At 37.7% G+C, this 27,052-nt stretch overlaps 1 long non-coding RNA gene across 3 annotated transcripts in view; it reads left to right on the forward strand.

The window, feature by feature from the left end:
- Positions 1–26,016, forward strand: part of LOC110130109 (uncharacterized) — a 34,163-nt gene extending 8,147 nt beyond the window's left edge. For 2 of the 3 annotated variants that reach the window (XR_011482194.1, XR_002311734.2), the window contains 3 exons: positions 10,238–10,347; positions 11,766–11,900; positions 25,388–26,016. This is a non-coding gene — a long non-coding RNA (uncharacterized lncRNA). Of the gene's footprint in view, positions 1–10,237; positions 10,348–11,765; positions 11,901–14,853; positions 15,526–25,387 lie in introns of those variants that run through there. The other variant, XR_011482195.1, reaches the window with a different exon arrangement.
- The last annotated feature ends 1,036 nt before the right edge of the window (positions 26,017–27,052 follow it).

The following is a 27,052-nucleotide window of genomic DNA, read 5'->3' on the forward strand; positions in this document are numbered from 1 at the left end:
TTCCTGAATTCAATTTCTCTCTTCTTAAATGCTAGTGTTTAGTCAGGCTTCCTTATGTTCCCTAATGAAACCGTCTGGAGCCACACTCTCTAGCAGTTCTGACCATTTGTGTTTCACTCTGGTAATTCATTAGAGAAAAGGAAGATCTCTCAATGTACTCCCTTGAAAGGCTGAAAGAGAAAAAATTCTTACCACCCTGTAGCAGGTGCTGCCCACCCTGATTCTAGTTTTGCTGGCTAGGGAACACATTTAATTACCTTGCAGTCCCTGTTTCTAAAAAAGAGAAAGAAAGTGGCTTTGAATAGGGAGATAAGTGAAGAGATTTTTTATTGAAGGTACAGACCAACTGCATGTGGTTGGAAGTCCAAGTATGCAGGAGCCCAGGGCCGACAGCTTTTCTCAGGCCTGCTTAAAGGCGACCCTCCATGTCAAGGAGCCAGGGAAAAACAACCACTTTTTTGCTACACTACACATGTGGTTCTTCACTATGACTTTTTTTGTGTGGCTATTTACATTAATTTTCTCTGATGTCTCAGTTAAGTGCACATACTGAAAACTTCATTTATAGTGGCTTAAGCAAGTTGAGCTTATTTCCTTAAATAACAAGAAGTCCTTTGAAAGGAGTTGTGAGTATTTGTTTAGAAGAACAACATTTTCAGGACTGGCTCTCACGATATTCTTGACATTTTTTTTTTCACTGTTGGTCCATTAAGATTGCAAGGTGCCTGCTGCAACTTCGAAACTCTTGTTCATGTCAGGAAAGAAAGGGGATGGGAAAGCCACACCAAATGCATTCATTTACATGGATTATTAAAAGCAAATTTCTTCCCAGGGTACCCCACAGATTTTGCTATAAGACAATGAAAAGATTATGTCACATGGTTACTTATTCTGCACTAGCGGCTACTCATTTTGCACTGGTGGCTTCTCTGTAAGGAAGAAGGAGTAAATGGGTACTGGGTGGGCAACCAATGTTTGTGTCTTCATTTGTGTAAATGGTTTTGGGTACTTGGAAAGCCACAACTAAGTTCTATACTTAGTTCATAGTATCTTTCACCTGAAAAAGTTTTTTATATTCTCATTTCCCTTCTTTGACTATAATTATGAGAGAGAATTGGTCTGTAACAATTATGACTCATTTAAATAAAAAATGATTCAATGCTACACATAAAGGCACTTACATATAAGATGACTTGATGTTTTAAATTGACAATCAGGTTAATAAAGACCTTTTCCAGTACAAGATTAGTCAAGGAAGCTGGGAAAACTAAAGGAAACAAATAGACAAACAGCAACAAAATCAGAAGACCTAGATCTATTAAAAACTATAGAAAAAGTATTTTATCAGCATCAAGACAGAAAAAAAAATCTTACCTTACAAAAGAAATAGAAAATCTCTTGGCAAAAATTATTTTAAACACAATGGAAAAATACCAAGAAAATTTTGCAGGAGTAAAATGAGTTGAGTTCTATAGATGTTCTTTTTTTGTGACACTGATATAGAAATATAAGCTTAAGTATATGTGTTTAAAATATAAAAGAGGGGCTGCCACTAGAATCAAAACGTGCTATGCAATTTTCAAATTAGGAGAAGAAATAAAGAAGAATAAAAGTTTAAACAATAGTAAAAAAATATAGTGAACTTCTAAAAAAAACATAACATAGGTTGAGCTTGGGCTTCTAATTTCAATTAGTTGCTTCTGTCAAGAGCATCTACTAAGATGTGATAAAAAAGGAAAAGAAAAAAATCATCTATACGCCTGAGAGCTCTGAAGCTATTAGCACTTAAGGACATAAGAGAAGAGAGAAGTAGAACACGAGGTAACATTCTGTAAACCACTTTTCTTCTTAGGCTCTTTTCTCCTTCTTAAGGGAACGTGGGTTACTGCTAAGTGATTAATATTCACCCATCTTATAGAAAAGTAGAGATAATTATTGGAAGTGTTGTGACCACAAAGAAGACAAAATGTGAGAGGCCAAGATTCCAGAGGAATGGGCGGTGCAGACGGACTTGCCCAACCATGCTGGTTGTCTTTCATGAAGCATTTTCTGAATTTCAAGTTGTGGAGGATTAAGTTAAAAGCCTAAACAGAAAGCCACTGAAACGGAGGCCAAGTTCTCGCAGTCTCACTGTACTGAAGAGGCAAAGTGAAAGTCTAGGTCCCGCCAAGAACAGAGGCCCTAATAAACGCTCTGGTCCATCAGGCAGAAACCTTGCGGAGCTGCATCCTAGGAGCATAGATGAACCAAGGGGAGACGGAGACTTACAAACCGGGCACAATCAATGCTTGGTGAGAATGAGGGGCTGTGTTTCTATGTATGCCTAGAGCAGAAAATAGCACACTCACTCTGTACAAAAATGCAGTGTCAAGAATTTGATAAAAATTTAATAAGCACACCAAGGAAATATATAGATACATATGCATACACTATATATATAACTCTCTGTATGTGTGTGTGTATATATGTATCCTCTATGACTCATCCATTACATTTATGTCTTATACTTGAACAAGACATACAATAATGTTTATATATGTTTTATAATAAGCCCAAACTAGGAGGAAAAACAAAAAAACAAAAAAAACTAAACTGGCTGTCAGTCAGTCAGTTCAATCACTCAGTCACGTCTGACTCTTTGCGATCCCATGAATCACAGCACGCCAGGCCTCCCTGTCCATCACCAACTTCCGGAATTTACTCAAACTCATGTCCATTGAGTCGGTGATGCCATCCAATCATCTCATCCTCTGTCGTCCCCTTCTTCTGCCTTCAATCTTTCCCAGCATCAGGGTCTTTTCAAATGAGTCAGGTCTTTGCATCAGGTGGCCAAAGTATTGGAGTTTCATAGAAAGAATAAATATTTTTGTGATAGTCAGAAAATGAAACACTTTACAGCAATGAAATTACAAACTTGCTTCTTGTATTACCAAAGAGAATTTTCACACAAAAAAAGAAAATGAATTTAAAAAGCCAGATCCAAAGATTGCATAGGGTTTCTTTTACACAAACCTCAGAAATCAGGGAAACTGCTATAGACGAAAGAGCTGTGGCTCCCTAAAATTCATCTGTTGAAAGCTAAGCCTCAACGTGATGGTATTTGGAGGCGAGCCCTTTGGCAGGTGATTAGGACCTGATGGGGGAGCCCTCAGGAATGGGGTTATGCCCTTATAAAAGTGACCCCAGAGAGCTTGCCCGTGTATCCACTTCCACCATGTGAGGACACAGTGAAATGGTAGACATAAACCCAGAAGTGGAGCCTCAACACACAGAATCTGCTGACACCCTGATGCTGGAATTCCAAGCCTTCAGAACTATTAGAAATACATTTCTGTTGTTTGCAGGCCACCTAGTCTGTGGAGTGCTATTACAGTTCACACTAATCTGTGGTGTAACAGTCTGAACGGTGACATTCAGGAAAATAATGACAGGGATAGGGCTTGAGAGAGGTTCTCTCAAGTCCTTTACCTTATTCTGGGTGGTAGTTACATGGACATATTCACTATGAAATATGTCACTGAGGTTTGTGCCTATGATTTGTCAAATTTTCTATAGTTTTTTTTCATTAATAATTTACAAAGTGTTTACCAAAAAAATAAATAAATAAACAGTAACATACATATTATTGAAATAAATAAGAAGAGGTTAAATCCTTGTCAAGAAGGCCACAATTGAGATAGGTTTTGGTTTTAAAAAAATTCAATTTACCACTTCTGTAAGAATCACAACCAAATCAAAATAACAAAGAAAGATACTAATAAAGAAATGGGCAAATACAGAGAAATGCCAGTGTGTAGGCATTTTTTATACACAGCAGAGTATTCTTAGTATTGAAAATAAAATCATGCAAAAAGCATATATCTATAAAATGCAATTATTTAATATAAAGGGCAAGTCACAATGAAGATGCAACTGTCATGGATCTGTGTTCCAAATTCACTAACTTCAAGGTATATAAGAAAAAGCTTTGGAATATAACCAGCAAGATGAAAAAGAATAATAGTCATTCTTGAACTGACATATATTGTCATATTTTTACAGTTCAAATAGAACAAAATAACAGATATAGTGTTAGAATAATGTAACTAATATTCAATATATTAAATCAAATAGATGATATAAAAATGTGTCCCTTATATAGAAAAAACATTTTTTAACATTGTTCTAATACATTTACAAACAAAAGATCACAGTTATAATCATAAATTCTCTATTCACAATGTAATAAAGCCAGGAGTTTATTACAAAATAATCAAGAACCTAATCTAATCATTTGGAAATAAGAACAAAAACCTCTGCTAAATAATCTCTGCATCAAAAACTTAATCAAGGCTTCTATGACAAGTTATTAAATTTAGCTACAATAATATTTTATGTATCACAGTAATATCATTGTAGTTGTTTAGTCACTTACAGGCATGGTTGAAACTTTAAAAAGAGCAAAATTCATTTACTTAATTATGTTTTTCATTAAATAAGAAATAATGAAACTAAATGAAACAAATATTGAACTCTAGAAACTAGAAAAGTTGCAGCAAAATTAACCTAATAAATTAAAAAGTATTAAATTAGAAAATAAAAAAGTTTTAAATGTATCTGAAAACTTTTAAAATTAAAACCAATTTAAAATTAAAACCAATAATATGGATGCAAATATATCAAGTCTATTAATGAAAGCCAAGAAGAAAATATAAATATGCAACACAATGGAGACCAAAAGGCATAAAAATCATAGCTAGCTAAAAGACTGCCTAAAAATGCTGCATTTTCTCCTAATGAAGAATTGTGAAGACTCTACACATAGTGAAATTTCTGTGCATTACAAAATTTACAGTGCTATCATAGGTTTTTCCCTTTTGCTATTTCAGTAACTTTATCAAAGTCATTTATTTTTTGGGTTTGTTGTTATTGTTTTTACCACTTCAAGGCATTTTACCCCTTTGTTTCCAAGGGAAGGTAAAAATGCAAGAGGTAATGACTTTTCTATTAGGGTTACTCTATTATTCAACATGTGCCTCATACAATACAGGACTTTCTAAACTATGTCTGGAGGACTGTCTTAATCTCAAAGCCTGGTTAGATTCTTTGCCCAAAGATTCCTATTTTACTATTGATCATATCCTGGAGAGCAAGAATCCCAAAACCTTATGAGAGAAGGATAAAAGAAAGTTACTAATGAGCAATTTATCCAAGTTTTGAGCTTTGAGCAGAACCAAAAAGGGTGCAGAAGCTGTAGGTATGTATATGTTCTTCCCCCTGCCCAGTTTTACTGAGATACAATTGACATACAGCACTTCATATGTGACCAGACGTATACACATCATGAAATGATTATTGTAAGTTTACTGAACATCTACCATCTCATATAGATACAGTATTAAAGAAATAGAAGAAAAAAGTTTTTCTTGTGATGAGAACTCTTAGGATTTACTCTCTTAAAAGCATTCAAGTATAATATACAGCAGTGTTAATTATGTTTATCATGTTAATATTGCATCCCTAGTATGTACTTTTAACTGGAAGTGTGTATCTTTTGACAATCTTCATCTAATTCCCTCTCCACCCACTACCCACCCCCACTTCTGGTGGCAACAAATCTTATCTCTTTTTCAAGGAGATTTTTTTTTGAAGTATAATTGACCTACAACACTAGATTAGTTTCTGGCATACAGCATAATGACTGGATATTTCCACACGTCTCAGGATGATCACCATGACCAGTCTAGTTGCTGCCCGTTACCATACGAAGATACTACATAGTTACTGACTACACTCCCCAAGCAGAATCATAGACACAGAAAACAAAGAGGTAGTTGCCACACAGAAGGAAAGTGGGAGAGAAATAGGTAAAGCTAATTCAGAGATAGAAACTTTCTTTTACAAAATAAATGAGCCACAGGGGTATGTATATATCCTTTTCCTTGTCTATTGGTAAGCAGAGCTTTGCTAGCATCCTGACTAGTTTATGAGATGAACAACCCCATAAGCAACTCGGGGAGGTAAGACAGTGAAAGAGAAAGAACACTGCTTCCAGCTACACAACTGTTTTCCTCTAGATGAGTGTGGCCTGAGGCAGAAAGGGTTACACTGAGGCTAAGTAATAAATGCAGGTCTTGCTTTAGTGTCAAGACTCCAAGAGACAGAATGAAACACTGGTGGCGGCATGGCTAAAGATGTGGCTGTGGATTTTCATTTGCTACTCTTGATGATTTATAGGATGTGCATAATCAACTTGATTTGACTAACATATGTGAATGGTTACTAATGATGGCTTAAGTAACAACGACTCTGCTATGAAAGCACTTTATAAAAGGAAATTTCCTCAGAATAGAGTGCCTTGAGAACAATATTTTTCTGAGCCTTGATACAGAGTAGTGAGTTGAGCCCACTGTATTTTTATATATCTCTGGGAAAAACAATTAGTTCTTTTCAGTAAATGAAAAGGCATCTACAAAGGAAATTCTTTAGAAAATAGTTCATCAACCGAAGCCCAAGGGAATTGAAGGGAAAATAAATGCTGCAGAGGATTTAGAAACACTTTTTTTCTGCCTCCAATTAGAAAAACAATATATTTAACCCTCGGCCATCACTGTTGCGTGACATCATTGGTTTGCTTCTCAGTTCTGTTCCCCAAAGATTTTCTGGGACACTGAGTGCTGAAATTATGAAGATGAATGAAAACTCTGAAGTTTGTCAGAGATAGATCTATGCGCATGTGTAATTCATCTTGTGGTTTCTTCTACTAAGACTTTATTGCAGGGATTTAAAAATATCAGTGAGAATTCTGGCATGTGGAGTCATCAACCAGAAATAACTTTGCACCAAATCCCCAAATGGTCTTTCTGATTGGCAGGCATGCAAAAGCTGAGAAGTAGCATTTCCTCTTTCTCAGACTTGTTCTGCCCTTTATTTGAAGGCAGAAGCAGTTCAAACTAAAATTCTTGAAAGTAATAGATCTAAATGTGGATTTAATTCCATATTGATGGTAGATCTCCACATTATAGATAACGGGTAAGTTATAAAGGACTTCTTGACTGTCTACAGTATCTAAACTTAAATTACAAAATTTTAGGATTAAAAGAAACTTTAGAGATTATGCATTCACTGCTAATTCTCTCATTTTGGGAAAAAAAAAATGAAGCCCACAAAACCGAAGATTTAAGATGTCTAGGTCTTTTAACAAAATCCACAATGTTAAACAAAACCTGTAGAATTCTTGACTTGCAAAAGTTATCTGTCCGTTAATATTTTTAACCCATTCAGGATGATTATCTTACTAATAAAAGAATCATAATACTTTGCTTCATTATTGCTAATTTTTTAGATTGACAATGTTAAGAGCATAGAAAATGCAATAAAACATAAGAAAGATATTATCTGAATTTTCAGAAGTGGTTAGAAGATGTACTGTAGCAATAGCTGAAGGTCAGTTCTTATCAATTGCTTTAAAGATAGGAGAAGTAAAATGACAGTGACTATTGGTGAATAATATGGGGAAAAAACATCAGCTCACACTAAATTTGCTTTCTTCTTAGCCAGAGAAAGGCTGCTAAAGTTAGGTATATTTTGGTGTTAAAAAAATGATTGCTTTTTTTTCACTATATCTTTCTCTGACAGCACTACAAAATGTTAGCCAGAGAACATATATGTTTAAATGAGAAACCCAATGTGGGTTCACTTACCTGTCAACTTCTAGTTAGTCTGGAGAACATTTCCATTGGTTCCATTCAAGGTTCTTTCCTTGGATCTATTTGGTTCAATACTCTCAGTCTACCAATTGACAAAAAAAATAGAATATGGCTTATCAAATGGAGTCCTTGGTAAAGTTCAAAGAAAGCACTTAGTATTACCAATGGCAAAATCAGAGTTAAAAATTACCTTGAAATATTTATAACATTTTCAGCCAATAAAAAAGTCTGACACTTGTAAATGCATAAAGTTCCAAACTTAGGATCAGAAATCCATTTTCATCAGTAGAGGATGACAGAGACCATAGATGTCTCAGAGTTTAATTTTTAAAACAGGCTTGATATGAGCCTGTGATCTCATGTAGCTAATATATTCTAACACTGAATTTGCATCAATTCGTAGATAAAGTTTATCAAGACACAGAGTCTGAAGGTTAACCTGGATTGGGAGTTTTGCAGTTCAGATACTATTTTCTGGGGGGACTGTTGCTCAGTTTAAAGAGCATGGAGCAGAGAAAGAAAGAGGCAGACAGATATAGGTAAGGAAAGATGTTAAGGGTCCAGAGAGAGACTCGTGAACAAATTGTAGCTTAAATTCAGCCATTCATCAAAACTTCCTCCATACATTAAGTACTGATTATCATATAAGATCATAGAAATAGGGAGCCTTATCTCTTTGCTTGGAAAACTCTCAGTTGAATAGGAATAAAGAGATAAATATTTCTAGTGTCACATTTTGGAATGGCATAGTCTATAGAGTGATAGCGCAGAAAGAGGAATGGTACTTCATGGGGAGAGTAGCAGACCAGGGTGTCAGGATGCTTAAAAATTGGAAATATTTAGATAGAAAAGAAGGCTAAGGAAAAGAATTATTTTAATCCACCTAAAGGAGTGCTTTAGCCGTCCTACAAATAATAGGCTACAATCATTTCACTTCTGTATCTTTGCTCATTCCATTGCCTTCTGAGAATGTCCACTCTTCTAAATTCTACCAACTTCAAGTTTTTGTTGCAAACCAATCACTTCCATCTTGCCAAACCACAGGGCTATGTCTGAGCTGACCCTGAGAGCAGGCACTTCCATCACACACACACTTGGTGCCTCGTCTGTAACATCATCAAATGCTTCTATCAGAACCAATTCACCTGAGCTTGTACTGTACACCTTTTAGAGCAGGAATGAAACATCTGTCTTCAGTCTGTGACCATGCTTTGTACCGAAACTGAGCACATCAAGACTCAATAAATACCGTGTAGAAAGTCAATTAGCCTGCTTCCTTTGGTGAAGAACAACTCGCAGCTGACATCCCAAGTCCCTTCCTTCGTGCACCGTTTTTCGAACTAAGGAAGCAGAATGGTTCGCTCTCACATGAACTTCCAAGCTTATGGAGGTGAAGTGAGAAGGCTTTGCACATCTCTGAGGGTCCAGCCTGGTAAGGCTGTCAAGTTAAACAAAACTTCTTATCCCCAAAGGAGGTCTTGAATCTAGAACAATCTCTGTCTTTGTCCCAAGTGTCATGATTTAGTCCACAAAGTTTTGAGCCACAGAGAAAACTGATCTGTTTGTGTCCTGTATCCTGAAACTTGCCAAGGTATCTTGCTTTCATCTTTCTGAATTTTTTTACATCCATTACAAGCTATTAAAAGCCTCAGGCATGGACAGTGGTTCTTTGGGCTCAGCCGTGGCTTCTTTGCTTCTGAAAACCAGTATTTTCTGTTGAACATGCCTTCATCTTGTTACAAAATAGGGCTCATGAATTTGGCCCTGCTCAGGGAACAATCAGCATGCTGGTGATTGCTTTGAATGCAGTATTATACTAATACAAGATCTCATTAAAACCCCTTTCATGGGAACTGGGGGTTTCTTCCCAATCCAAATGGAGATGGTAGTGTTCATTATGTGTTCAGAAGTGTTCTCTGTACCATCAAATGGCTTGAGGAAAGAAAATCTTTTGACCTTTGTAATTGCTACAATATTATGTAGGGTTCTTGCTCCAGTTGAACAGAGCAATAAATATTGCAGAACTGTACATTTTTTTTCCTCCAAAAATGCAATTAAAATAGGGGGAAAAATTCTTCTGAGGGCATTTCTGTGGTGCTATCCCATCCAACATTTTGGAGGGGCATTCGTGGGGGGTGGGGGCAGATTATGCTGCAAGATGCTGCGTGCATTTGGGATAATTTCCAGCAACTGGCTCGGGCCCTCAGGTTGCAGAATTAGTTCATCTAGGGCTTCAGCTCCTGGTTTCTGACTCATTAAGACTGTCTTGTCAGGGTAGGTATGTGATCAGTTTCTGGACTGCGAACTAAGCCCAATAAATTGCTGAACTCGGCTTAAAAAGTTAATTACCAAATCTGGTGCATGTGGTGCAGAAAAAAAGGACAGAAAGTAAAAATTAATGTGCAGACAAGCAGTTTTTTAAAAAATTAACTTCAAAAATATAAATATTCCACTGGTATTACTTGGGACTGAACACAGTCTCAACTCACCTCCGAGTTCCAGTCTCTTGATTACTTGCCAACCTGTTTCCTTTTTCTGTTCTCTTACAGGTCCGTGTGGGGATGAGCTCGGATATTTGTCAAGATATCTTGACAGATCATATGCAATGTACAAGGCAGGAACAGTTTTCCCAGACACATTAAAAATGTCCACATTCAAGGTGAATATGACATGGGGTTTTAGTAGAAAGATATTTTGAGTTCCAGTTCACAAGTTTTCCTGAAGGGCTGCCATTTTATGTTTTAAGGAGGAAATTCCTTGATGCATTTCCAAAAAAAAAAAAGTTTTTCTTTTCTTCAAACTGATAATATAAAAATAACTGCTATAGAGTTCACAATGGACCCAGTCCTCCTTCTGTGCCTGGAACTTCGGAAGCTGTGATAGGAGGTGGCGGGGCCATCAGAGTTCTTCTGCACTGGGGGCAGTTTAGGAGGGTGGTTGAACCGTGCCCCTTCCGCTCTGTTCTCTTTCACTATGCCCTGGGTTTGGTGGAGGACAGGGAAGAAGTGGACCCTGATCTTTCTGTTTTCATCCTCTTTCTCCTCATGGGTTGAACATAAACATGATTCCTTTCACCAGATACGCTTGAACAATCCTATTAATAGCTTTCCTGTGTCAGATTTAAATATACCTAAGAAAACAGAGTTAAGCTAAAGGTACTGCCAAGTATAAACTCTGTAAATGCAGAGACCCATCTTTTCATTCTTGATCCCTGTGGTGCCTGGCACAGGGCCTGGCATCGAAAATTAAGACTCACTCTTAGTCTTTGCTGAAATAAGCAATGCGCAATGTTCAAAGACTAGCATGTAAATACGGTAAGGCCTTCACAGAAGCACATGCAAAATGCTTCTGGATCACCATGGATGGAGTACCTGCAGAGCATAGAAGTATTTCAGTAAATGTTGATGAAATCATCTGAGGGGTTGCACACCCCAAACCTGTTGTTTCACATAGATCACCATTTTCTAGAAAGCTACCCTGTTCCTTATTTCTCCAGCCCCAAACAAGCATCATTTCCAGAGTGCTTACAGGAAGGCAGGTGCTGTGGTAGGTGCTCTGGCTTACTGAATGTAATCTTTCAAACAGTTTTGTTACATACATGTACTCTCTGTAAATATAGTTACACCCATTTAAAAGACATAATAATCCAGGCTTGGAAATGCAGTTTTCTCCTCAAATGGATAGCAGTTGTAATGAGCAAATTAAGGCTTCAAATCTAATTATGTCTTAAACACCAAGCCTCTTATCTATCCATACCATCATGCTACAGAACTGGAGAACAGAAGAGACATTCTGTCTTCCCTACTAGGAAGAAAAAGTGTAGACATTTAGTCTCTTCCCTCCTAATTCTTAAAGTGCTATGTTCATTTCTTAGGTGCTTTTCTTATCCATACCTTACAGTGATTTTTATTTGCTTTATTAAAAATTGGGGAAAAAGAAGGAAGGTCTGGAAAATCCACATAACCAGTCAATACTATCTCCTCCCAGTCCTCCAATTTATCCTGGAAAAACTTTGCAGTTGGCTAATGGTTACAACATCAACAAATAACTTCTTTCTCTTTCCTCATTAAACTAAAGGGGAAAAAAAAATCAACTGATGCACTCACTGCATTCTTGTTGACTGGTGGCTCATTACAGAAGCTAATAAGAGAAAATACATTCTCATATACTGATCATTGGAGCTCAGAGAATTTGAAGAGAGCCACCTGCTGAGTAAGTATCCATTTTTGCTTCTGACTTTGTATGTATTAGTCTGGTCAATTTCCCCAAGCTGGCCTGATTAGGAAAGTTTTATTAAAACAAATGGAGATGAGACTTAAAATTAGTAGAGGAAAGCCAAAGCTGTGTCTGAACCACTCTCACAGGCTTCATCCTCAGCCAGACGTGCTGACCACTTGGCACAGGTCTGTGGCAGACACTGCAGCGCATTCATCAGAACATCAAGCCTTTCCTTTTTGCACAGAGCTCGACTTACGTTCCAGTCTCCCCTGGAAAAAGCTGCCATCCTCCATTTTCCATCCAACTGAGGAAAACGAGGCATGCTGCTTTCATATCCCAGCCATCAGATGTCTTCACAAGCACATGCTCAATCCCAGTCTCCCTCCCTCCCAGCTTGCCTCTCGTCCTGCCTCTCTCTCTCTCTCTCTCTCTCTCTCTCTCTCTTTTATCTGCTTCCTAAATGTTTTTGTTATTGTTGTTCAGGTGACTCACTAACTACATATAAAATATAACAGGCTTTTTTAGACTGAATTTCCAAATGACTGCATGAACATCAATATTTTACATTGCCAAACAGTTACTGATAAGACTTTAAAAGAGCAAGAAGTGAGTTTCTATGTATTAAACTCCTCAGATTTCAAGGATGGTCTGTTATGAACTAAATGTCTGCATCCTCCTCCAACAAAATTTATTTGTTGAAGCCCTAACCTACCTTCCCAGAATACAAGATGTGATGATATTAGGTGGTGGGCCTTGGGAGATGGTTAGGATTAGATGAGTCCTCATGAATGGGATTAGAGGCCTTTTAAGAGATACAAGGCAGTCTTCCCCTCTCTGCTCTCCATGTGAGAATATAGGAGAAAAGTCTAAAATCTGAACAAGGACTCTCACCTGAACTTGACCATTTTGACTTACAACTTCCAGAGCTTTATATTCCAGAGATATAAAGGTTTTCTGTTGTTGTTGCTTACAAGTCACCCAGACTATATTTTTGTTATAGTAGCCTAGATGACTGAGGCCAAAAATGGTGCTAATTTAACTAATTAATATTCCTTAATAGATTAAGCTGCTTATGGGATACACAGATTTCCTTTGTCTTTTATAGAAAAAGACTTGGAAAAAATCATATGCCATATTTTAACATACTTACATAGAGATTCAAAAACAAATGTATTAATCTATTTAACTTTATAGATAAAGATGTCAATACAGACAGAATAGGCATAGGTGTACATATATATATATATAGATGTAGCTATATAGATAGATTCAGATACAGAGAGAAATATAGATGTGTTCCCTTACAAAGATAAATTTTTTGCCTCTATACAAATTTGGAACAAATCTCATCACATAACATATTTCAATGAAGGTTTTGTGAACTTGAAACTTAAGGTGAAAACAACCAAACTGAATATAGTTGCCTGGAAATTTTACTTGTGAATTATTTAATATCACAATAATAAGAACCTCAAGACAATTGACTCTATAAACATAGGAACACAAGAAAGAGACTAAGAAAGATAAAGAAGGGGAAGAGAAAGAAGGCACTTTATAGTTATATTTGTGAAATTCTCCATGAAAGGTTTATCTTGAAGATCCAAGTACAAATCTCATAGGTTCAAGCAGGATAAATCAAGAAGAAAAATTCAGAATTTGATAAGAAGTGTCATTGTAGATTTTAAGCCCCATGTAGAAAATAACCTCCTCAAGAACCAAAATACGTTCAATTTAACAAAACATTCTGAGGAACGACCATGAATAAGTCATTCTGCAAAGTTAAAATATGAATAATACTTAGAGTGTAACAAGACAGTTTCCCAATCCAAGGGAAGAATGGGTTGGGTAAGACCATTTAAACACTGTACCAAGTACAATAGAAGCATACACAGGATAGAATGGAAATTTAGGAGATCATAGAAAGATTACCAGAGGAGATGACAACACAGCTGAATCCTGAAAGACAGGAAGGTTTTGGATAAGCACAAGCTGGAAGCAGACAAGCGTAGGAAGACAGCAAACGTAGCATATTTCTCTTATTATTGAATTTCTGCTCAAAAACCCTTACATGTCAGAAAAGTTGTATGTACAAAATTTTGTATAATTTTATTTAGAATAAATCTATTAAAAGGCTGAAAATATGAAATGTGCCTTAATCAAATCAAAGATGAAGAATTCTTAGAAATTAAGAAAAGCGGATAACATCACATCTACAGGGAAACAGAAACTTGCAAAACGGGCAGAAAATGCAGAGCTGAAGCAGAGGTAGTGAGTGGAGTGAACTGTGCTTTGAGCTACAAATAAGGAAAAATGAAGCGAAAGTCAAAGTCACTCAGTCGTGTTTCACTCTTTTGACCCCATGGAATTCTCCAGGCCAGAATACTGGACTGGATAGCCTTTCCCTTCTCCAGGGGATCTTTCCAACCCAGGGATCAAACCCAGGTCTCCTGCATAGGAGGCAGATTCTCTACCAGCTGAGCCACAAGGGGAGCCTAAGAATACTGGAGTGGGTAGCCTATCCCTTCTCCAGCGGATCTTCCCAGTCCAGGAATTGAACTTCGGTCTCCTGTATTGCAGTCGGATTCTTTACCAACTGAGCTATCAGGGAAACCCACAAATAAGGGAAGAGGAAATTTAAAAATCACATAATCAATTCACCTACAACAAACTCAAGATGTGGTCCATTCCAGGTTGGTCCCATGGGTCCACAACAGCATCAGTGACCCTCAGGCTCTCCTTATATTCTTTGTTTGCTAATAGCTTCTGTTGTCAAGGTTAGATACAGTTTTTTATGACTCCAAACACCATTTACTGACTGGAAATCTCCCAAGCAGGAAAAGGAAGAGTACAGAAAGTAGTTTCATCTTGCATATTCCTTTCTTTTATAATGAAAGGAGAAAAATCTTCCCCAGAGACTAGAGAACCCATTAATTCTTATGTTCTCCAGGCTACATGTTCTCCTGTTGACTAAGCACAGACAAAGACAGTAGAGCCTGCTATGACTGGATAAACAAATCATCATTCAAATTCTGGGGCTGGACACATCATGCTGCTGCTGCTGCTAAGTCGCTTCAGTCATGTCCAACTCTGTGCGACCCCATAGACAGCGGCCCACCGGCCTCCTCAGTCTCTGAGATTCTCCAGGTAAGAATACTGGAGTGCATTGCCATTTTCATAGTTCCCTGCCAAATAAAGGTCCTGGTAGTAAGAAAGGGTACAATCTGAGGGGTAAATAAATGCGCCAGGCATTTGTCATTCAATTGCTAATCCATGTCCAACTCTTTGTTATCCCATGGACTGTAGCACGCCAGGTTTCCCTGTCATTCACTATCTCCTGGAGTCTGCCCAAACTCATGTCCACTGAGTCCAATCATCTCATCCTCTATTGCCCTCTTCTCCTTCCTCCTGTCCTCAATCTTTCCCAACCTCAGAATCTTTTCCAATGAGTTGGCCCTTTGCATTAGGTAGCCAAAATATCAGAGCATCAGCTTTAGCATCAGTACTTCCAATGAATATTCAGGGTTGATTTCTTTAGGATTGACTGGTTTGATCTCCTTGCAGTCCAAGGGAAAAACTATACCAGGCATATGGAACTCAGATTAGGATCACATGGCATAAGGAGCTGGAAATAACCTTGCAATAAATGAAAGGATGCTTGTTATTAGAACTGTATTGAAGTAACAAGTCTGTGTTATTTCCTTCATTCCAGCTTGTGTTTCACAATGTTTCTTGCTTGCCTTGAAAACACACAAAGCAGTGGATATGAGAAACTGGGCTGGAAAGGGGGTCTCCTAAATGGCTTCCTAATCAAGAAGTGTAGGGACCCTGAAGCCCTTTTTACAAATTACTAGCAAGTTCCATACATCAGTATATCCTCCTCTGTAGAAGGAGCTTATATGCACAAGGAGGCAAACCGTGACTCAAAAGCTATGATTAAAAAAACCATTAAAGACAGCTTGTGAAGATCCCATGGAGAAGGAAACAGCAACCCACTCCACTATTCTGCCTAGAAAATCCCGTGGACAGAGGAGCGCAGTGGGCTACAGTCCATGGGGTCACAGTGGGACATGACTTAGCGACTAAACAACAAAGCAAAGTAAACCCAATGAACTGAAAAACAGATTGAAAAGTGTAAGCATATGATAAGAACAAATTAAGCAAACTTGATATTTCCAGAGAACTTCAAACAATTATCACATTCATAAAAAGGGAACAGACTGCTTAAACACACACACACAAACACACACAACTAGAGATCTTAAAAAATAAATGTAAAGTCACAACTGTAAGGGCAAAGACAAATTTAAAACAAGAGCCTAAATTCTCTCTTGAAAATACATAGAATTCCCTATTCCCTTTTCTTAGAGCATTTACTTTGGAAAACTTGTAATTCCAAGTTTCAATCTCTTTGAAGTGTATGAAAATCTTTTAAAAAGTTAAATAAGCATGTTGTCCACTTTACAGCCCAGGAATAACTTTATCAAGGACCCGAGAGCCATCTCTTTAAAATGTAATTATCCAAAGGGAGAGCACACCCCTACAGTCCAGTTTCTGCGGGAGGGGTGTGATCTAAGTAGCTTTAGTCGTGTCCAGCTCTTTGTGACCCTGTGGGTCTTAGCCCACCATGCTCCTCTGTCCATGGGATTCTCCAGGCAAGAATACTGGAGTGGGTTGCCGTGCCCTCCTCCAGGGGATCTTCCCCACCCAGGGATCAAAACTACATCTCTTATGTCTCCTGCATTGGCAGGTGGGTTCTTTTCCACTACTGCCACTTAGATTCCCACCAAATTGTAAGACTACTTTCTGCTATAAAATACAAGAAGTTTCTTTTTTCCTTTGGATAAAACCAGTTAGCTATCATAGATGGTCATCTCAACTATAAAGTAAATTTAGGATGACTTATCCTTAAATTTATGATGACATAGGGCTTTCCTCATAGCTCAGCTGGTAAAGAATCTGCCTGCAATGCAGGAGACCTGGGTTCTATCCCTGGGTTGGGAAGATCCCCTGGAGAAGGAAATAATAACCCACTCCAGTATCCTTGCCTGAAAAATCTCAAGGACAGAGGAGCCTGGTGGGCTGCAGTCACAAAGAGTTGAGCACGACAGAGCAACTACCACTTTACTTCATGTATGACAAGTGATGGTGTAAATCCTCTTACTTGAGGCCTTATTTACTTGTTTATCTTGAGATGTGTGTCATGGACTGTGTGTGTTATGCAATTTGAAAGAGTGAGGCTTTTTTCTGTGTTTGCAGATTCTTAAAAGATTACCTGTGATGCATATCTATCTGCTTTAACACTTATTTAATAATAAAATTGGTTTTCTTCCACTTATACTCGTGTGGAGAGGTTTTCTTGGGTGGTAGGAAGGTTCGTTTTAATGATATTTTCCTGAACACAAGTAAAATACAAATTACAGAGTTGGAAGAGTGAGCCAAAAAGTTCTTCCAAAAGGCAATGTATTATAAACCAACTATATTACAGAAAGTTGTGACATAGAGGATAGGTTCAGAGTTCTACTATATAGTTAGTAAGATTTCTAGAAAAAAAATGAATATAATTGAGGTGAGATTATTATACAAAAGGGAAAAAAAAGAAAATCAACTTCTCTACATCATAGGAGAGATATTAGCTTTTAAACTGAAAACAAATGTCATGTGGTCCCATCACTTCATGACAAATAGATGGGGAAACAATGGAAACAGTAACAGACTATTTTCTTGGGCTCCAAAATCACTGCAGATGGTGACTGAAGCAACAAAATTAAAAGATGCTTGTTCCTTGGAAGAAAAGCTGTAACATACCTTGACAGTGTATTAAAAAGCAGAGACATTACTTTGCCAACAAAGGTCAGTCTAGTCAAAGCTATGGTTTCTCCAGGAGTCATGTGTGGATGTGAGATTTGGACCATAAAGGAGTCTGAGTGCCGAAGAATTGATGCTTTTGAACTGTGGTGTTGGAGAAGACTCTTGCAAGTCCCTTGGATTGTAAGGAGATCAAACCAGTCAATCCTAAAGGAAATCAGTCCTGAATATTCATTGGAAGGACTGATGCTGAAGCTGAAACTCCAATACTTTGGCCACCTGATGTAAAGAACTGACTCACTGGAAAAGACCCTGATGCTGGGAAAGATTAAAGGCAGGCGGAGAAGGGGATGAGAGGACAAGATGGTTGGATGGCATCACTGACTCAATGGACATGAGTCTGAGCAAGCTCTGGAAGTTGGTGAAGGACAGGGAAGCCTGGCATGCTGCAGTCCATGGGGTCACAAAGAGTCGGGCACTACTGAGCAACTGAACAGCAACAAACAAAAAGAAAAAACTGAGTCTCAAGAAAGATAAATAGAAAAGAATAAAAGATGACACTTCAACACATTAAAGTGAAATTATAGAACTTTAGTAAATGAGAAAGCCCAAAATTTGGTCAGAGAAAAAGAATGCACATTCAAATTAAAAAGATAAATCATTATTAGCATTATAAATATTGGAAGACTGTTGAGTCATTTCTTCAAAGATATGATAAAAAATTATCTCAAACCTAGAATTTTATACCTAAGCAAACAGTACTTGAGAAAGAACCAAACTTGGAATTTTTCATGTGGGTACAGTCATAAGAAGTTTTAACCTACACATACTATTGGTTATATATGCCATTAATTTTTTTTAATCCAAGAATTAGAAAATATAGAACATAAGGGTAAAGACACTAGTAACACAGTAAAGAATGGTGATATATAATATAAAAAGATAAAACTTGAAATAAAATACCAAAGGATCTTAACTTAAGAAGTCAGCAGAAGAGAAAGTATACAAATTTTAAGCCCCTTCTCTTATCTAAGACAAGATATAACTAAAAATTAACCCTGGATATTAATAAGTAAATATAAGATTGAAAACGTATGTTAAAATTTTTATGATAACCACTAGAGGGATAATTAGCATGTACAACTGTTACACTGCCAGTGGGAGAAAATATTAAAAATTAAAACCCTGTTCATCTAAAATAAGAAAAGAGGAAAACAGAGTAGACTCAAATAAAAACCAAGATGGAAAAAGTAAACTGCATTCACCATAAATTTAAATACATTAAATTCCCTATTAAACAGAGACCTTCCAATCAACTAACAAAATAACATATATGAATTATAAGAATGATACCTAAAATTATTCAGCAGTGGGCATGTAGAAATAAACAAATAGAAAAATGTATATATATATATATATATATATATATATACATATATATATATGTGTGTGTGTGTGTGTGTATAAAATCTGCCTGCTAATGCAGGAGACACAAGAGATATGGGTTTGATCCCTGGGTCAGGAAAATCCCTGGAGAAGGGAATGGCAACCCACTCCAGTATTCTTGCCTGGGAAATCCCATGACAGAGGAGCCTGGAAGGCTACAGTCCCTGGGGGTCACAGAGTCAGACATGACTTTGCTACTGAGCACTTATATATCAGCAAGAGACTGACAGTAAGAAAAATGTGTAGATGTCACTATAAAAATTAAAAATCATCATGAAAAGTGATGAGAAAAACAAAATGTTTAAATCCATTCAAGAATGATAAAACTGAATAGACAAATATCTATTAAAATATTGGAAAGATGTCAATAATATGTCTCTAAAATGTCACTAAGCATACTTTTGCTACTGTGTTCTACCAAATTTTCAGGAAATAGTTTATTCCCATGTATTACAAATTTTTCCAGAGTCTCATCCCATTCATCTAACTAGTGAATGAGTACTGTGTTGATGGGAGTTTTAAATGTAGTTTTAAAAATTAGCAAAATTATGATATAAAAACAAAATAAAGGCAACACCAAAAGTTAAAATTATAACCACTTAAAAAATAGATGAAAAATGTTAAATAAAGTAGTAGTGTGGACAGTGACTACAACCACGAATTTAAAAGATGCTTGGTCTTTGGAAGAATAGCTATGACAAACCTAGATAGTGTATTAAAAAGCAGAGACCTCACTTTGCCAACAAAGGTCCGTAGAGTAAAATTATGGTTTTCTAAAAGTCATGCATGGATGTGAGAGTTGGACCATAAAGAAGGATGAGTGCCAAAGAACTGACCCTTTTGAACTGTGGTGCTGGAGAGTCCCTTGGACAGCAAGGAGATCAAACCAGTCAATCCTAAAGGAAATCAATCCAGAATATTCATTGGAAGGACTGATGCTGAGGCTGAAGCTCCAATACTTTGGCCACCTGATGCGAAGGGCTGACTCACTGGAAAAGATTCTGAGGCTGGGAAAGCTTGGAGAGATTTGTTTACATGATTTCTATTGTTATTAATCAGAGGAGACATAAAAGTTGCTATTTTTCAAAGCTAACTGTAGTGCATGTGACTGATAGTATCAAGAATACAAAAGAGGGACTTCCCTGGTGGTCCAGTTGTTAAGAATCCACCTTCCAATGCAGGTTATGTGGGCTCCATCCCAGGTCAGGGAACTAAGATCCCACATGCCCTGAAGTATGGCCAGAAGTAAGAAAAATAAATAAAACAAGGGAAAACAGAATTGTTTTTTAGCTTTGATCTCCTTTGGTTTGGGAAAAATATTTTAACGCACCTTTTGGATATGCAAACGATTGGCCCTGAATCTACTGAAGGCTGAGACAAAAGGAGGAAAATGTTCTAAACCACAAACTAGCTTCTAGATAGGACAGCAATTTAGGGGAGTCCAGAACTCCAAAGTCCTGGAGTTTGGCAAGAAAAACCAAGAAGGGAGGTGTGATCTAAGAAGGGCCATATTCAAGAATATCCTTATATCCCATGTCATAGACATGACAATATAATCCCTCTGAAGAGGACGGAATGATGAAATTTAGGCACTGTCATACTCCAGGATCTATTTTTTTTTAGCTTGATGGAGGATTGCTTTACAATATCGGTTTGATTTCTGTCATACACTGGCATGAATTAACCATAGGTGTACGTATATTCGCCCCCTCCCCGAGTATATGTTTAAAATTTCTTTCCTGCATTCTAATTCCCTCATTTTATCTTCACACCTTAGAAATTAAACATATCACCTTTATCAGTGATGGAAGTAAATTGTCACTTCTCTCTCCAAGTATTGGGTGACACAGTGGACCTCAAAATATTCTGAAACCACCAGAGGTGATAGGAGAGAAGTGAGAGCACAGGAGAAGGGCAAAGAGTGGTAGGAAGCACTCTAGATTCAGTACTTCCCCATCCAGGATGCACAGAAATCCTAAGGGAGAGACACATGGTAACTATAATGATGTAATAATTTTCTGGTCATGCAAAATGAGAGATTCAATGAGAGTTTATTTAAATATAAACTTTGAGAGAAAAAGGTGATGCCAAAAGTTGGAAAGCTTGAAAACTAGGAATGATACCAAAACAAAGCATGATTTCTTGAGTTCAAAGAACATATGTGGCCTGTGACAGATCATCCATGAGATCATGCAGATGTGATATTAAGGAAAGAGTAACAGTGTTGGCTCAGAAGGTAAAGAATGTGCCTGCAATGCAGGAGACCTGGGTTCAATCCCTGGGTTGGGATGATCCCCTGGAGTGGGGCACGGCAACCCACTCCAGTATTCTTGCCTGGAGAATTCCATGGACAGAGGAGCCTGGCAGGCTACAGTCCAAGGGGTCCCGAAGAGTCAAACATGACTGAGTGACTAGCACAACAGCTACGAAGTCTCAACTTAAAGCACATCACCCCATACCTAAGAGCAGAGAAGAAGGTGCTTTTACACTACCTGCATGAATTCCTCCTTAGATTCATAGTGAATTTTGCCTTATCTGAGAAAAGAACACCTTAGTGATTTTTTCAAGAGATGACATCCTTGAAAGCCATGTCTGTCAACCCAACATATCCATTATAATACGGACACACAAATACTTATATGCATTTTCTTTGTAATAAGACTCGGGCCTCTGGAAAGTCCCAGAGTCTGCAATCAAGGAGATTCAGTTCTCCAATCCCCCGAAGCATCTCTAAAGAGGAGACAGTACCAATGTTTTCTTAGGTCAGATTCCGAAAGCAACAAAAATAAGAGAAAAAGTAAGCAAACGTGACATAATCAAACTTGTAAGCTTTTGGACAGCAAAGGAAACTATAAACAAAACAAAAAGACAACTTATAGACTGAGAGAAAATATTTGCAAATGATGCGACCAACAAGGGCCTAATTTCCAAAACATGCAAACAGTTTATATAATTCAGTTACAAAAACAAACTGCCCAACTAAAAAATGGGCAGAAGACCTAAATAGATATCTCTCCAAGGAAGACATTCAGATGGCCAATAGGTACATGAGAAGATGCTCATCCTCACTAATTATTAGAGAAATGGAAACCAAGCCTATTGAATACAATGAGGCACCACCTCACAGAGGTCAGAATGGACATCATTAAAAAGTTTACAAAACATAAATGCTGGAGAGGGTGTGGCAAAAAAGAATCCCTCTTAGACTCTTGGTGGTAACATAACTTGGTGCAGCAGTTACAGAAAACAGTATGGCGGTTCCTCAAAAAAATATAAAACCACTACAATATTGTAATTAGCCTCCAACTAATAAAAATAAATGGAAAAAATAAAAATAGAGTTGCCATATGATCCAGCAATCCCTCTCCTTCATACCCAGACAAAACTACAATTCAAAAAGACATATGCATGACTATGTTCATAGCAGCACAATTTACAATAACCAAAACGTGGAAACAGCCTAAATGGAATGGCTAAAGAAGATGTAATATGTATATACAATGGAATATCACCTAGCCATTAAAAATAAATAATGCCATTTGCAGCAACATGGATGGACCCAGAAAATTATTATACTAAATGAAATAAATCAGAAGAAGACAAATACCATAGGATATTACTTATATGAGGGACTGAAGACAGGACACAAATCAACAGAGCTATGAAACAAAAACAGAGTCACAGAAATAGTGAATGGACTTGTGGTTGGTAAGTGGCGAGTGGGGGCGGTGGAGGGAAAGAAAATGGGAGTGTGAGATTAGCAGATGCACACTTTTATATGCAGGATGGATAAACAGCAAGATCTTACTCTATAGCATAAGCAATTACATTCAGTATCCTGTGATAAACCATAGTAGAATATGGAAAAGAATATATGTATAAGTTTGTGTGTGTGTGTGTTTATAACTAAATCACTCTGCTGTACTGCAGAAATAAAAAAGGCATTGTAAATCAACTATACTTCAACAAATTTTTTTTTAAAAATAAAGAGGAGGAAAGAGTCCAGATTTTTTTTTTCTAAATGACCATCCCTACAGGTCAGCTGGGGTCTAGTTAGGTAAACAACTCAAGCGGCAAGGCCCTCAGAGCATCATCTTTTCTTTGATCCCAGTAATGCCACGTGGATTGACTTTAAGGTATGCCTATTCCTCAGAAGCCTTGATCTCTAGCTTAAGAATATGAGTTAAGTCAGGATTTTATAGAGAGTTTTTGGCTTTAGGAAATAAAACATGAGAGACCCCCCGCCTCTTACATTCTTCTGAAAATCTCCATCTCTAATTGTTTCTCCCCTTCAAAGAAAATTCCCACATACTTCATACTGTATTAATAAAGTCTCCAACAGGCATGTATCTAATCACCCTCCACCATCCAGGAACAGTTCAGAATGAAAAGATTAGCAGGCTTTGTTGTTGGGTTATATCTGAGAGATGACAGTTTATATCAAATCATTATGTGTCAAAAATCTGCGGATGTGCCAAGGTAGAAATGCCATTCCACAGTTCCCAGAGGTGGATACAATTCCCTGTTCCACATGTGACTTTAATATGTGTGCTGCTTAGAGAGAGAGAGCTGGCCTTTTCAGTCAGATTCTTTCTTACATTACGACCCGCCAGCTGATACAGCAACATTGCATTTGCCCAAAACTATTTGCTATGATTGTTCAGAGGCCTTTTCACTTGTTCCCCACCTGCTCTCTCTCCTATTCAGTCTCTGCCAGCTCAGAGCTTCTGGCTCCACTCCTCACTCTTGATGCATCCCTGGCCCTCTGGGCTTTCTGTCTGCTTAGCATCTGAGCAGCAACTTTCCCCATCAAACCCCAGCTTGAGCCAGGCCCAGCCTATTCCTCCTAGCCCACCTTAACTTGGACAGTCTCAGAAACCAAACCCTGGCTCCAGCAGTTGCGTGTCAGCACCCCTAGGTCCCCTGTGATGAAATTCAGGATCATTCATCACACGTGCAAAAACAAGGCAAAACATCCTGTAACGATAAGAACTGGGGAGTTGTTCTCTGCCTGCTGCTCAGTTGCACTTCAAACATATTTGTCAGGGCATCACTGTAACCTGCTCCCAGGTAACACAGGACGACTGCAGCCGTCTTCTCTACTTAGAATGCCATTCTCTGTCCTCTGCTGTGTCAAAATCTAGTCATTAAAGAAAATAAATCACGTCATCTGGCTGAATCCTTCCTCCAACGTGCACTTTATACTTTTCATAACATTTTGCAATGCTCTGATCCTGCTTTTCAATACACACCAACAGAAAGGGAAGGACCTTTCATAAAAACAAATAATCTACCAAGATGAAGAGAAAGGAATGATGCCCTTAGCACTTCGAAACCTTTTGACCCTTTGGAAAATGGAGTAGGAGATAAGAAACACAGTGTCTGCCAATATTGCTCCATCAGTCTCTTCCTCGCTCATTTTCAGAATTCACAAGTGTTCCTGTTCACCGCCCCCCCCCCCCATTGTAATCACAAATATCTCAAAGGTAGTGCATTTTGAGCAAGAAAATCATCGCAAATGAGACCTACTGTGACAAAGCATCTGCAGTCAACTCATCTGAGACAACACAGGGACTTGCACATTACATTTTAGAGGGTAACACCAGCAATTAGCACAGTAGGTATGCAATTGAACCATAGAATCTGTGATTCAAATTCAGCAAATTGCAGGTGTTTTAGTCTGTTCAGGCTGCAATAACAGAATACCATAAACTTGGTGGTCAATAATTACTTCCAGTTCTAGAGGCTGGAAGTCCAAGATCAAAGTGCTGGCAGATCGAATGTCCACTAAGGGATCACTTCCAGATTCACAGGAGGCTTTTCATTTTACTCTGAGAAGGAAGGGTCAAGGAAGCTCTCTGGAATCTCTTTTATAAGGACACTAATCCTACTCATAAGTGCACCCCCTTCATGACCTAATCACCTCCCAAAGCCCCCATCTCCAAGCACTATCACAGTGGGAACTGAGATTTCAACATATGAATTCTAAGTGAGGGATACAAACTCAGTCTAGAGCAGCAGAGGGGCTATTCTTGAAATCAAAGTTAATTCCTTTTTAATGGAGAGGGGTGCTTCTCTGTTACCAAAGTTTTAAATCTTCCTGCATCACCCACACAAGACACATATATTATGGGTGCTTAATAGATAACTGTTGCATGCAATGACTGAGTTGCATTTCTTGGCTGCTAATGCTTAATATATTTATTCATTCTGGATTTTTTTTTTTTCAGCACCTTTTCCTCCTTCTATATGGCAAGTCAATCTTTCCATAACCTGTCAACGAGTCACCAGGAAATTAAACCATGATGCAACTCTGAAATTAGCAGTTGTGAGTTAACATTCCTTGCCTACCCTACACCTAAACTTTTCCCAGATAATTCAACCTGGTCAGTATAGAGAGATACCTGAGGCAATGTTAATGCCTCATCATTCATTCCTCTTCCCTTCTGGCCTAAAACTGTGGACAATACTGATGCCTAAGAACAAGTCGAAAAAAATATAACAACGTATATTTTTTTTTAAACGTTACACTTGATTTTTCTAAATGCACCAGGTAGCCTAAATCTGTGGCTTGAGTGTGCTCAGCATTCTGAATTCACTGCTGTGGAAAATGGAGCTGAAATGACGTAAGGCAAGACACAGTTTGAAACGTGAAGCTTTTGTCATGTGCCTTTGAGCCACATCCAATACCATCTGAACCATTTATAGCACATCTTATTGTTTGCTTCCAAAATCCAGTCATATAAAAGTAATAGGGTACTGTCTTTTGCCCTTTGCTTTGTGAGGTTATCTGATTTCCATTCCCAGATGAACGTCATGGCTGCTCTTTTTCTGTCTTGAAAATAAATCTGTTGCCCAAAGCTAAATATACAGTACTTTGAACATGACAATGAGGCTATTTTTAATTTGTCCTTTCCTTTTAATTATGCTGTTGGTATTATTTTGTAGGTACAATTTGCAACATTCTTGCTGCCACCTACAGGCAACCCTGAGCTCAACCTTGTGATTTGGGGAGGGTAGGTGTAGAATTATCTGTTTATCTTAAATTAAAAATCTGCTGTATTTCTAGCTTACTGTTTATCAGCATGGATATGAATGTATTGCGAATGTTTTTTAAACAATACCCACGCCTTTATTTATTTCATGAAAATAAAAATATCTGCAAGATCCTCATAAAATCACTAAAGAGGACAATCGCTGCCAACATAAAGAATTCACCTGGGACAACACAGGAGCAATCCTACACAAATGTGTTCTTAATGGTTTCCATAAGTAATAACATCAGCATGTTTATGAAAAACCTAAATGCATAATTGATCAAAGCAATTTTCACAGTTAAAATTTATTAGCTATGGAAATAGCTGATGTGAAAAGCAAGGTTAAGAGCAAAAAAAACTAAGGCTTTTAAAAAGTAATTCTATCTCTTCTTGATAACTATTACTAACTGCACTGAGCTAATACTGAAAAAAGAGCACTGAAAAGAAAAGCAGAAATGGAGATAGAGCAGCTCTATGAGGCCATTTATCACCAAAAAAAAAAAAAAAAAACGGAGGAAAGAATAAAAATAAAATATGGCAATAGAATCCTAGAACTCTCTGATGAATCTTAGACCTCTGTGAGGCAAAGAGTACTGTGGGTCCAAAAGAATTCTCTCTTTGGGAAGCTGGCCTCAAATGAGGGATGAGAGCGATTATAGAATGTGCTGGTGGTCTGTAAACACAGCCCCTACTGTGTTCCAGGCTGTGTGCTTGACACTGAGGATTAGAGGTAAATATGACAGAGCCTTTACTTTAAGGAGAATACTTTCTCAGAGGGGTGACAGAAGCAAGGAAGTATAATACAATGTGATAAGGACTATGACAGAGGTAGGTACCAGCACCATGAAAGTGCAAAAG

This window comes from Odocoileus virginianus, chromosome 2, assembly GCF_023699985.2.
Source record: "Odocoileus virginianus isolate 20LAN1187 ecotype Illinois chromosome 2, Ovbor_1.2, whole genome shotgun sequence".
Lineage (NCBI taxonomy): Eukaryota > Metazoa > Chordata > Mammalia > Artiodactyla > Cervidae > Odocoileus > Odocoileus virginianus.